We start from the raw sequence: 13,338 nt of genomic DNA on the forward strand, positions 1-13,338 counted from the left end.
TGTTTTTCTCACGTGTATCAGTCATTGCTGCCATTTGGTGCGTGTTTGCATGACAAGTATGCCCGCTTTATTGCCTTGCGCTTCTGGATCTGGCTATTTTCCCAACTTGCTTCCAAGTTGGATCATGACTGACTTTAAGAGGACCGCTGTTTGACCTCTTTGATTCGCATTCAACTTTTCCCCAAATACCTTCCCTGCCTCCATCCATCTCGTCACCCCCATCCCGCCCCACTCCCTTGCCCAACCCTCCACCCACCCGAATCGCTGTCCAATCCAGCCAGATTATCGTCACCCAGTCGGTCTCGGACCACCAGTGGGAACCGTACAACGAACGGTCCTAACCATATATTAACCTAAATAGCATCGAGCCCCCATGTCCCCCCCCCGCCCCATACCAGAATGATATTGATCTGAACTTTGTTCTCGTCCCAGATATCTCATTGGTGGAAGCCCAGTGTCAGGCTCTGGCCTCAGCATTGACAGCACAGTCAAAATATCTGAACTAACATTGAGCGCATCGTGTTTCCCCTGCCCCTTGTTCCATACCACATGTATTTCAGTCTCTTCCTCATTCTCTGATGGCCGACTGATGTTCATTTGCTTCTAGCTTTCAAGCGTCAATTTATCCGAAGCTCCTCACCTGATTCGCTGCTCAGTACTACCTGCGCCTCATGGGGGGCAGAGGGGTCAGTGTTCCATGTCCGGAGATGCGTTCATCCTCCTGAACTTCCTGGATCCCAGTATCTTCTTGTGCCTTGGCCCCTTGATCCACCACTCCCTGTCCACATTTCTTTTTTCATTCGGGGGTGCTTCCTACTCCTGGTCTCCCAGAAAGTCTGTACTAGAGAGAGAGGCCAAATCCCAAAATGTGGTGTTTTCGGGGGAGCAATTCTCAAACAAGGGATAGGTAAATGTGTAGAAGGCGGGCGTGCCGGAACCCAGCACTAGAGAATTGATTACCCCTCACTACTGCGATCCTAGAGAGAGTTTGAAGAGTTTATGGTCACACGCGCAAAAGTCTATACAACATTTGCATAGAAAGTCAACAAATACAAATAGCCAGACGAGTCAGCGTACATGAGATCAAATTTTAATTATATGTAAAAAAGATTAAAAAATACAATATTGTACATCTCAAGAGTAAAAAGACACAAAGGCAAATGTTTAATCTTTGTATCAGGCACACAAACAGAGGAAAAACACAAGGCTATAAAGAAAAAAGAAAAGAAACAGGATGGGTAAATTAATACACCCTATAATCCTAATGAATAATTTTGAAAACGCCTAACTTTAGACATTTATTGCGATATGAGGTGTCGACATGTTTCGGCCAATGGTCAGATTGGACATTTTCTCAGGTGTCCATACGAAAGGAAGTGTAGTGGCCATCTTCAGGACAGGTAATTTCTTCACAGTAGGGGGGGGGGGTGTTGGGGGCTGGGGGGTGTTTATGGTGGGGGCTCAGCCCACTTTGTCAGACCCTTGCACGGAGCTCACACAAAGGAGCTTTCCATTCATGCGCCCCCTGGTGGCCAGTCACTTATCCACTCATTTTGAGTCTTTTTCCCTCAAAATGTCTAATGGAGGTATGTTGTCACCCATCATACAGTTCCTGAACAGTGATATTGACTTCCATATTTCAATTGACTCCATTGATTGGAGCCCCAGCTCAAATCAAATGGCTGACATTGGCAATGAATTTGGGAGCCTCATTCTAAAAATGACCTTCCAAAAGTTCCCAGACTTTCCATGGCAAGCTCAACATACCTTCCACCCCAAATGTTAAGATTTGTACCACCTTTTGTTTGTAGAATGTGATTAGAGGGCACATTGAGAAAGCTCCATATCTTTTATGCATCGCTCTTCCCTTTGCCGCTAGTTGTTAAGTCTTGGCCCAGAGTTTCCTGAGGTGTGCTTGACCATTAAAATTATTATTCAGCCCTACTCCCAGATATGTCATTGTTTTTACAAACTCTAGGCACTCCCCTCCTATGTGCCAATGATACGCACCCCTTTCTTTCCTCTGGGCTGGAGTCATCACCAGGATCTTGGATTTTTTGGCATTTACGCAGAGTCCATTGGCCTCCGAAGTACAGATGGAAGCGGTCAATCTACGCTGTAACCCTATCTGGGTTTGGTCAATGAAGACCAGGTCATCGGCGTACAAGACCTAGGGCACCCGGATACATTAATTTTCAGGGGGAAAGCCCGGAGATGCTTCTGAGAAACTCCAAGATTCGCCACATATTGATTAAACAAAAACTGGGCCAGTGAGCAGCCCTGTTTTAGTCCCCTGAACATAGAATCTTGGCTTAAAGTGTACCCTTTCCAGATAATCTTATCTGGATCGAAGTGCCCGTATATAGGGCTCTGATTGCTTCAACCAGATCTTGCGGGCATTTTCTTGCAGGTAGCTTATTCCAAAGCCTATCCCTACTCACCCCATCAATTGCCTCCTCCAGGTCCATGAACGCCATTTAAATTTTCGCCCCTGTCTCAACGGTTTGTAGCTTTAGGAGGCTCAGAAGAAACAAATTCAGGGTTGTACCCACCCCCTGCACAAATCCTGTCGGGCGAGGATCCAGACAACTAATCTTCTGAGCCCAGCTGTTTAGTGAACATTTTCCCCAGAGTGTCAAGAAGGGTGATCGGGAGATAATTCCTCGTATCATCCCGGTCTCCCTTCTGGAAAATGGGTACCACAACTGCCTCTCGCAAGGTGCCCAGGATCTGCTTTGTTACCAGGACCTGAGAAAATACTTTAATTGCGAAAATCGGTCCAAAACTCAACGTTCTCTTTTAGCATTTGGTTAGTCAGGCCATCTGGGCCTGCGGCTCTTGATTTACTCAGCCCTCCAATCATCGACCTGATATGTTCTTTCTCACTCTGTACTGATTGCCTAAGTTTCCTCCCCACCCCGATTACTATATTTGTGGTGTGATTCAGACTCCCTTTTCCCAAACAGTTTAGTGTAGAAGTCAATCCATTTTGGTTCGGGGTTCTGACTAATCATAAGCCTTCTCAGAACCCCCTACATTATTCTGAAATCTCGACAGGCTTCTAGTATTCATCTTACAAATTGCTCTCAACATTTGCTTCGCATCAAATTGTATTGGCCTAGATGCTAATAGCCAATTGCGGTACTGCTGCTTCCTTTCTTTAAGTAAGTCGGACATATCCGGTTGGTTTCCCTTCTTTAACTTCCTAATGTACACTCTTAGGTTTTTTTCTGCCACCCCCACATCATTTTTAGTGGCATGAATTGGATGAAATTCTGGTCTTCTAAAAGCACCCTGTTTTTTTCCGTATAATCCTGAGGAATCCAATCTTAAATAACTTTGCTTGGATAGGCCGACACATGCTCTCCCAAGGTTTTCATCATCCTCTGGATTTTATATGGTTTAATTCTAAGCCTATTCTGAACACCTGTTAACTCGACCAGGTCTCCCATACATTAATTCTTCTACCCTCCAGCCTTTTCCCAACTCAGCGCTAACAAGTCATGGTCACTGGACTTCATCCTTATCATTTCAAATTTCAAAATAGAGGCAGCAATATTATACGACACAAACCAGTAGTCCAAACAGGCGCTCAATGCCCCACTCCTCCAGGTCATTGCCTCCTGTATGTCCCCTCTTGTTTGGCCATTTAACATAAATAAGTCCCGGGACCCCACTTCATTAAGCCATAATAACTCTTTTCCTCCCAACCCTGCTTCATCTAGTACCGCTCCCAGAGCATCTAAGTAATGGCGGTTGAGGTCCCCATAAACAATTATCTGCAGGTTTTCTCCCGCTTAGCAGGCATTCATTAGCACTACAATAGAGTTCAGAAAGTCATCGTTCTGAGGTACACTTGGACTCCAGTAGACATTCAAAAGGACAATAATAGTTTTTTCAAAACCCAGGGGATATCGTTCCAAAGTTAGCATTTGTAAGTATGGAGAGGGGTTTTTGGTCGAAATTACTTTCAGGGCCCTACCCATTTTGACCAATGTCAGCAAGCCTGAGATGGGCCGCCCTGCCCCCCCCCTTAGCAGCTTTATTGAGGTAGACTGTATATTCTTCACAAAGTAGCTTATCTCTCAACCATGTCTTCCGGAGACCAAGACGGTCAAAATGATTCAGCCCCAAATTTTAAGGTCCATGAATCCCGTATTGTTTCAAGTGCAGAGCCGTAGGGATTCCTTCTCAATTTCCTGACTCTAGTGGAGTCATGGCCTCGCCAATGCTTCTGCAAGTCAGTTGCAACTTTCTCTATTGTCACCCTCCAACCTAAATTTCAGCCCCCCCTTCTCTGGTATTTATTTGCCACTTGGTTTCCAATAGTGGCCATTGTTGGGTGGGGCACTTGCAACCTACTCAGTCGATCTTTAGGGGCCATCCTTCCCCAACTGTTACCATCCTCAAGAGACAGTTTCTGACCCCTTATTACCTTCTGCGGCATTGCTGTTTGATTTCCAAATAATGTTTGATTTCCAAGTAATGGAAAGTGGCTAGTGGGGTTGGCAGCTATGTACTTGTGTGACTGACTCTAGGTCCTTCAGACCATTCCAGAGTCCTAGCAGGTCTCAAACTGCTATTCTTTAGTAACAGACTAGGAGGGGCGCAAATCCCTTCTACAGCCGAGTAATCACTTACTTCAAAGCACAAAGGAAGCAGGTAGCTACTACACTCCAATAGTATAGATTTAGTAGCCTTAGATAACAATTGCAAGATTACCTGGTCCATATGTCTTTCATCCACAAATTGTACCACTTAATGTCATCTGTAGTAATTGCTCTTAATTTTGGGATAAGGTGTAATAGAATCCTTACATTACACCGATTTAGGATCAGATGATCATTTGATGCTATCAAGCATTCCAAGTGCACTGGGTGAGATTCCCTCTTATTACTATGTTCCGATCTCATCGAGACAAACACCGGTCTCTCCAGTTTAGGTGTACCTCGAGCCTTTCTGACTTCACTTGTCAGACTAGGTCTCTGAGACTCTTTCACTTCCCTCAGGCCTTTCAATTCCACTTGTATAGTATTCTCCTTTTGTTCTGTCCTTACTCTTTTCCCAATGCTTAACCTTTTTTATTCCATGGTTCTAAACAGGGGGAATATCTCATTGCCAGTTGTTTCTTGCCCCAACCGTTTATCTTTTGTCTGCTGCTTAGCCTCCCATATGTTCGATATCTGCAGCACCTGCCTGTCCATTTCCACCAGATCTGTGGTACTTACATTCCTCCATTCCTCACCTTCTTCTTGAATGGTTTCCACCAGATCACTCGGACATGAATCAGTCATTCCCTCCTGCTTCCTGCTTGTTGGCTCCCCACTGGGCCATCTCTGGACCTACTGTATGGAGAGCCTTCGTTTTTGGAATTATGGCAGTTTCTCCCTGGTTGTCCTTTTTTGGACGTTTCACATTTGGCAGTTGCAGAATAGGGGGAGCTGTTCTCGGGTTTCTCAAGAATGCCCGAGACCCATTTGACTTTCGTTTCCCTCCATTTTTGATGTTGTTTTGTTTTAGTTTTTTTTTGCTCTTGCGTGGGAGCTTTGACCTGGGATCTTGGTGGCTCCCCTGTAAAATCTGAGCTGTGGAATATAGAGAACACATTTCCATCCGGGGTACTTATCGGCTTTTCCTTCTCTTGAGTATTAAGCATTTCCTTAGGATTCCCATCCTCTTTTCTTCCTCCATCCAGACTTTCACTTATTTCATTGTTTGGTCTTCTCAAACTTTGCATATCCTTAGTTATTCTGCATCCACTTAGTCTTCCAATACGGCTGCCATCAAGGTGGAATTATCCAACTCTTCTCGCCTTGCTAAGTCACGTAAGCGGTTTTGCCAATTCAAAGATGTTTCAGCTTCCTTATCCAGCTGTTCCTTGGCATTCACTGCACAGCCTTCCAAATAGCATGTTTTAGAGTGAGTCATCGCTATAAGAGTGGCTTGGTCTTTCAGTGTATCATTAAGGGCTTCACATAGTTTTCCGAAGGGTGCCAATGACAGTGTAAGTGTTACCATCAGAGTATTTTGCAGATAGGCCAAATCTGTCGTAATGCGGGCCCCACCATTTCTAGCTTCAGCACAAGAATCCTGCTGATATCATCTTTCATCAGTCGATACTGAGATGAGGTTACTATCCGTACCATATCTGTGTGGCTCTCCTCCCACTGTCTCCGGCGAGGTCTTTGGTTAACCTTGGGTCTTGCAGTTATTTTATCACCCCTATCCTCCCATATCGAATTGCCTCTTTCATTTGGGAAAAAAACCTCTTCACTTGAGGTATTTATTGCCAAGTTTGGACCTAACCACGATTCATTTCCAATTCTTTTTCAGACTTGCTAATCGTTTTTGGTTTTCAATTTTTGCTGTTAAATTTCAAATGTCTTTGGACAAACGGGCCACCAACATCAATAATTTCGATTCTTCATGCCCCGGCTGATTGGCATTTACTTCATTCACACCCACATGTTCCAACCACTCCTGATCGATATTTAATTTTTCACTCAAGGAGCCAAAACTCCTATGGAGGCTTCATTTACCTCACAAGGCAGCCATACCTCCTTCCTGGTTGCCTTCAGCTAACTTTTCGGAGCCAAATCCACTGCACAAGGGGCAAACTATCCCCAGCTGGTATGTATAATACAGAGGCTCTGTTCCTTCAGACTCCTATTGGGTTAAAGCAGCCAGAGAGTCAACCACTTGGAGGGAGGGGACTGGAAGGATATCTAACTCCCGCATCGAGGGGTCTCTATATCCTTGTCAATATCCTGCTGTTTTGTTTGTAGGCATGTCCGGGACCCCAAACCAGACATGCCAGCACCCTACTCCACCACCCACTGTACCTCCTCACCTTCAAAGAGTTCTTCCCGGGTGCTTCTCCTACAAGGATGCAGCTGGTTCCTTAACTGTAGCCTTACGAGTATGTTCCTCTTGGGCGGGTCTCCACCTCATCACACCGGAGTGCCGCAACCCTCAGCCTCACACAATGGGAGCGACCACTTTGATGGTCCACAGGCAACAGCAGCTGCCGAGGGTCACAGTAATCAGCAGTAGTCTGTGGATATACAAATTCCTCAAGAGTAGCACAGGAGTGAGAGTTGGGGTTCTTCTACCTTTCCACCTAAACACCCAAACACTTGACCACACTCTGCCGCGGCTCTGCCCACACCAGGTGTTTTTATGGCTCCACCTCCTGAAACTGTAGAAGCTGCAATAGGCAACCGATGTCGCTCTGTACAGCAAAATGGACAGTGTCTCTTAGCCCAAAGACTCGTCCACACTCCGGCCAAGGTTTCCTGCAGCCACAGATTTCACTTGCCAGCCAATTTCCTCGACATGCTGATCCTCTGTGACCGAGGTGCCCTCTTGTTGGACAGAGGGAAGACAACTGAATTGGATGAGACTGTTCTAGGTGCGGTATACGTAAAATCTAATGTTAAGCGCTATAATGTAGTATTGATAAATTGTGAATGAGTGTGTAGCGCTGTTATCTGTGAGAGCATTGTGTTAAATGAGCCATAGAGAGATGCACCTTGTGATCACAAGTTGAGACCATGGGTAGTTCATGAACTAAAGATGCTGTAAGGCTCGTTCCAGTGTTCTGGAGCAGCATGTTCCAACTCTCCCAGGAGGTAAGCCAGGTTGGGAATTAATACAAAAAGGCTTGGGAGTGGTGTTATTCTTGCAAGAATGCCATAAATGCACCGCCGCCAACTCAGAGTTACAGTTCCCTGCTCATGGATCCTTTGAGTTGAACAAAATCGGATATTTGAGAGAAGTACTAGCCTCCAAGGGAGGTAAGGATATCGGGCCATTGCAGTGGGAAACCTATAGGAAATGGGAAGATTACTCTAGACAAAAATCTGAGAGAAGCACTGATTAAAAAATGTAAACCACAATCAGAAAAAGACAAGGCACGCGCATACAAGGATAAAAAAGATGAGGATTGGGAAGAGGGAGCCTGCAAAGACGTAATGAGAACAAAGAGCGTGTATGTGGCAAGACATAGAACTCCCTTGGCCCGACTTCTGAAATGACACCTGAAGAGGAGTGTCTGTTGGTCAAAGGACCCTCTACGCCCCCTTATCACAGGACTGATGATTCAGATTCTTCACATCCCCATACTCGTATTGCGATTAAGGACACAGAGGCCGCAGAGAAAGTAGTGACGGCATGGATAAATAAGGGAGCAGAGGGGATAACGAGGGCGGATACTTATGTGCCCCATAGCAAAGACACGCGTATGCTCGCAATAGTGTTGGACATCAGTAAAAGGATATTGAGGTTGCATAAAGAGCTTAATGACAGAGAGGTGATACACCCTCTTCCTGATAAATATTTGCATATAGACCAAGCCATGCGAACCAATAAGCTTGTTCCAAAAATCGTCCATAATTTTCTGAAATGGATCATGGAAGCCCGTTGTTGTCCAAGTATTTTCCATAAGGGAGGTTCCCCGGTTTGATAGTGACAGCCCAAGACACCTATTGCACATGCCATGGAACCGAATGGAATTATTGTTCAGATTACCCAGACATCTGGCAAAACCCAGAACAATGGTACACCCAGACTGACAGAATCCTTAAAACTGGTCCACTGACGCATGGCGACATAGATCAATTGTTTTCCTCCATAGTGCCAGTGGATATATGGCACCAATGTTGAATGCAAGATAGTCTGGACCCTGACGACAACAGAAAGAGGGTCAGCCAGTGAATTAAATAAAGAGGTATTAGCCCTTCCAACCTCACTTATGAACCATATAAAACGGAGTGTGTCCTGCAAGCAAATTAATAGGGATAAATTAACGAGAAGAAGGGGAATCAGTTGAGAAATATTTTGCAAGAAAGGAAGACGCTTTCACATCCTTTAACGGAGTGGATATGTCCACCCGTGCTGGACAACAGGCATTTTGCTCCCATTTCGTAGATGGTCTGTTGCCCCATCTAAAGAACAATATTCAGACCTATGAGTCCACCTGGCCAACCCAAAGTTATGCTCAGATATTGACCATGGCAAGGTATTCTGCAAATCACTATGCCAAAGATAAAGGCGAAAAGGAAAAAAAGATGAGAGAACTAAAAACAAGGGCATTAATGCAACAAGCTTTTCCTGAAAGAGGCAGGGCTAATGTATGCAAAGGTGAAGAGGAATGTATAGAAGTGATAGATGAGTCAGTGCACCACCTGGAAACGGAATGGGTTTATTGGAAACTGGATGCCACTATAAGGCGGAAGACCACTGGGTAAGTGTGTCTGCTGCGATTAATGGCCGCCGACAGGAGAGCACCGTAACTGACGCGCTTCTGCCCCCGACACCAATTCCAGGGGTTTTCATTAGAGACAACCCTCACCAGGTGTCATGATGCCTACCTCCAAGGAGCCAGGTCCGACCCAGCAACCCCAGAGGCAGGCATCATTTCCCCCAGGGAAGTGCCAGCGGGCCCAAGCTGGGGCCCTTTGGACACAGTCCTGGCGCCTTAGGCGCCAGGCTCATGTTGGACCCCTGTCCTGGCGCCTTAGGCGCCAGGCTCATAAAGCTAGACATGTGTTCAAGTGTTTTAATGTGCACTTACCTGATGCAGACCATGCTGCTACATCCAGGCCCTCTTGAGGCCTGAATGGAACTACTTTACCTGTGGGACTACTTTCCACCTGGGTGTGGTCGGGGAAGGATACATACCTGATCGGTGGAAGGATACATACCTGGAACATCTTCCAAAGCTATTTAAACCACGCCCGATCAGCAACTCGCGCTTCGCGTTGTTCTGCTCCTCGCAGCTGGACGCTCACCGTGTCAGCTCCTGCATCTGGACTTCAGCCACGCCTGTCAGCATCCTGGGTCACCTGCTAAGAGAGAATTGGAGAGAAAGAAGACCTTACCTGCTAAAGCTGCATCACAGAGACATCACACCGACGATCCTGAAAGGGAAGACATCATTTTTAAAAGCATTTCGCTTCGATCGCTGCAGCGCTGCATTTCACTCACCTTTCCTGGGCACCTCCATCTTCAGCAGCGATCATCCGGATCCGCAGCCACTTCCCAGAGCCTAGAGAGAAAAAGACAAGAACACAAGGTGAGAGAAGGAAGGGAATAGGAAAAGCTCAGTTTCCTTCTAAGACTTACCTGTTGGGTCATTCCCATTTCATTTCGGGTCCTGCCGCTTCCTGGCATTCCGGACCCCTATGGGGAAAAAAGACAAAGACATTGAATGAGCGAATGCAAAGACATTACCCGAACGCTCATCCAGAACTTACCTGTCATTTACTGGAACTGCACTTTTCACTTCGGGTCGGCGCCATATCTCCGGCATTCCGAACCCCGGCCCCTAAGGGGAAAAAGACATAAGCCTTAGCGCTTGCTGCAATAAGACAATGAACATTATTATTAAGCTTGAACTTTTGAACTTGCTACAGAACTCTTACAGCACCTTACCTGAATAGTCAAGCTTATTTGAACTCCCATCAAACCTCAATCCAGTGAAGTAACTGGGTTTCAACGCGCCCCTGCATCAAAAGCAGGATGGAGAACTCATCCTTCCAGACCCTAAGGTGAGACTTCACGGGGAATCGTGGAAGGGTATCGTGGAGGGTTGGAAGGGAGTGGGAGGCTTGAGCATTATTCCGTCAGTAGGTAATACTCCCTTTTCACGCACAGGGGAATATTCCTGCGAGCCAGAGAAGCCAGAGTAGAGGGGCCCTACCTGTCCATCCTCAGAGTCCTGCGCTTCACCATTGAAGAAGCATCAGCACTCGAAGCCAGACCTGCGCCTCCGTGGGAATCAGGTGAGCGTGACACCAGGCACGAACATTCAACAGTACTGTGTGCCTGTACATAGGCGGTGAAGAATAAACCTTGCCTAGGGTGTAAAACCCAGAGGATTGGGGCTCATTCCATCAAGAGAGAGAACAGGCCAACTGTGGTGAGATGCAGGAAGGGGTAGCCGCCTAGCAAAGTTGAAACATACTATAACTTCTGTATGTAGTTGATTATATTGAAAAAGGTGGTGTAGAAAAATTCACCAATGATTCATCCTAGTGATGTAATCTAAACCCCCTGGGGGGTGGACAAGACAATATAAATTGTATTGTATGGGTATGCTCTGTTATTACGAGAAACCACTTTTTTTGAGGTGCAGTTTTTATTATTATTGCACTTCATTTTCTTTATCAAAACAGCAAAAACCAAGATACAGTGTCCTGATAAAATGGAAAAGCAAAAAGTACAGGCAGTAATAGAGCATAAGTCTCAGACCTGTTCTGTATGCAAAGGAATAAAGTAACCAGAAAACAAAATAACTAAATTATGATAATAAACTTTTGACCAAACCTCTGCATACATCCTCACTTGAGTGGTAGAATTCTTTACCAAAAGCAGCAGAGATACATTTGCTTTAAGTGCAAAAGAGTTGTAAACAAATTATTTTCCCATTCGGGGAATTCTTCAACAAGAGTAAAGCAGGACAGAATGGTGAGTGTTTGTAAATAGTGTACATTTACATGTAGGTAAGGAGCAGTTTTCCTTGCAATGTCAATTGTGAGTCCTATGTAGTTGTACACCGTTTTCAATATAATCAACTACATACAGAAGTTATAGAATGTTTCAACTTTGATAGGCGGCTACCCCTTCCTGTGACACATTGCTTACCTCAGCCTTAGGTTCCGCCATTATGGGCTGCCCCCCTAGTGTACCTACCTTCGATACAGTTCTCACTGTACTAGGGTCTTTTTGAATTATTTACATTGAAGCCTGCTATTCTCACTTAGGGCTGACCGACTGAGGATTGGTCACTCATAAATCGAAAAATCAGTGTACAACTATATAGGACTCATTACAACTCAGGCGTTAAGGGTTAACGCCGTCGTTAACCCTTAACGCCTGATTCCGATTTTAACGGCTGCTTTTAGCAGCCGTTAAAATCCATGGCGCTAAACCGCCTTGGTGCTAATTACGCCACCGTAATTTACGGTGGCGTAAATAGCGCCTTCCCCACTCCCATTATGCCCTTTGGGGCAAAAATGGGAATGGGGAAGGGTAAAATGGGAAATGGGGATTTACCGCCCCACTCACCTTGGAATGGGGCGGTAAATCCGCCATCCACCATGGTGTAAACACAGTTTACACCATGGTGGTAAAGTTGGCGTACTTACCGCCTGGGTCGTAATGATCCCCATTGCAAGGAAAACTGCTCCTTACCTATATGTAAATGTACACTATTTACTAACACTCACCATTCTGTCCTGCTTTACTCTTGTTGGAGAATTCCCCGAATGGGAAAATAATTTGTTTAAAACTCTTTTGCACTTAAAGCAAATGTGTTTCTGCTGCTTTTGGTAAAGAATTCTACCACTCAAGTGATGATGTATGCAGAGTTTTGGTCAAAAGTTTACTATCATAATTTAGTTATTTTGTTTTCTGGTTACTTTATTCCTTTATTCCTTTGCATACAGAACCGGTCTGAGACTTATGCTCTATTACTGCCTGTACTTTTTGCTTTTCCATTTTATCAGGGCACTGTATTTTGGTTTTTGCTGTTTTGATAAAGAAAGTGGAGTGCAATAATAAATAAAAACTGCACCTCAAAAAAAAGTGGTTTCTCATCATAACATAGAGCATACCCATACAATAGAATTTATATTGTCTTGTCCCACCCCCCATGGGGGTTTAGATTACATCACTAGGATGAATCATTGGTGAATTTTTATACACCACCGTTTTCAATATAATCAACTACATACAGAAGTTATAGTATGTTTCAACTTTGCTAGGCGGCTACCCCTTTCTGTGACGCATTGCATACCTCAGCCTTAGGTTCCGCCATTATGGGCTGCCCCTCTAGTGTACCAACTGTGGTGAGATGTCGCTCGAGGAGCCTGCTGGTCTCTGCAAAGTTAGTCTAGGGAGGCCCACAGGTGAGTGTTCTGATTCGGAGGAGGAGCGAGAGGCCGCGCAGAAGACGAGGCGAGATTGGAGAGGAGCTCCTGAGGAGGAGAGACACTACGTGCAGAAGGAAGGGGGGGGGGGGGAGTCCAGTAAGTGAGGAGAGTGCCAGAGCGCAGGAGGGACTGACCGCAGGACATCGATGGAGTGTTAAGATTCAGTGCTGCAACAAGAAAGGCAGAGACAGGCTTCCGTGCCGTGAAGATTGAGCTGGGAGTGGATGATGGTACCTGCAGGGGACATAAAGTAATAAAGCGACAACCATAGTGAGAGCACCTGGAGACTCGCGATGATGTTCACAGCGCTTCCACTGCCCTCCCCAACCCCCTCATAAGAAGTAACATGTGAAACGCAGCTGAGGCAGCCCTTTCAAGAGAGAGGAGCGGAGGTGAACGAACC

General features: G+C 45.6%; 1 protein-coding gene across 1 annotated transcript in view; it reads left to right on the top strand.

Annotated features, from left to right (window-relative positions):
- WDR48 (WD repeat domain 48) overlaps positions 1-13,338 on the top strand; it is a 1,182,842-nt gene that overhangs the window by 711,633 nt on the left and 457,871 nt on the right. The window lies entirely within an intron of this gene.

This window comes from Ambystoma mexicanum, chromosome 2q (genome assembly GCF_040938575.1).
Source record: "Ambystoma mexicanum isolate Mex_15411 chromosome 2q, UKY_AmexF1_1, whole genome shotgun sequence".
Lineage (NCBI taxonomy): Eukaryota > Metazoa > Chordata > Amphibia > Caudata > Ambystomatidae > Ambystoma > Ambystoma mexicanum.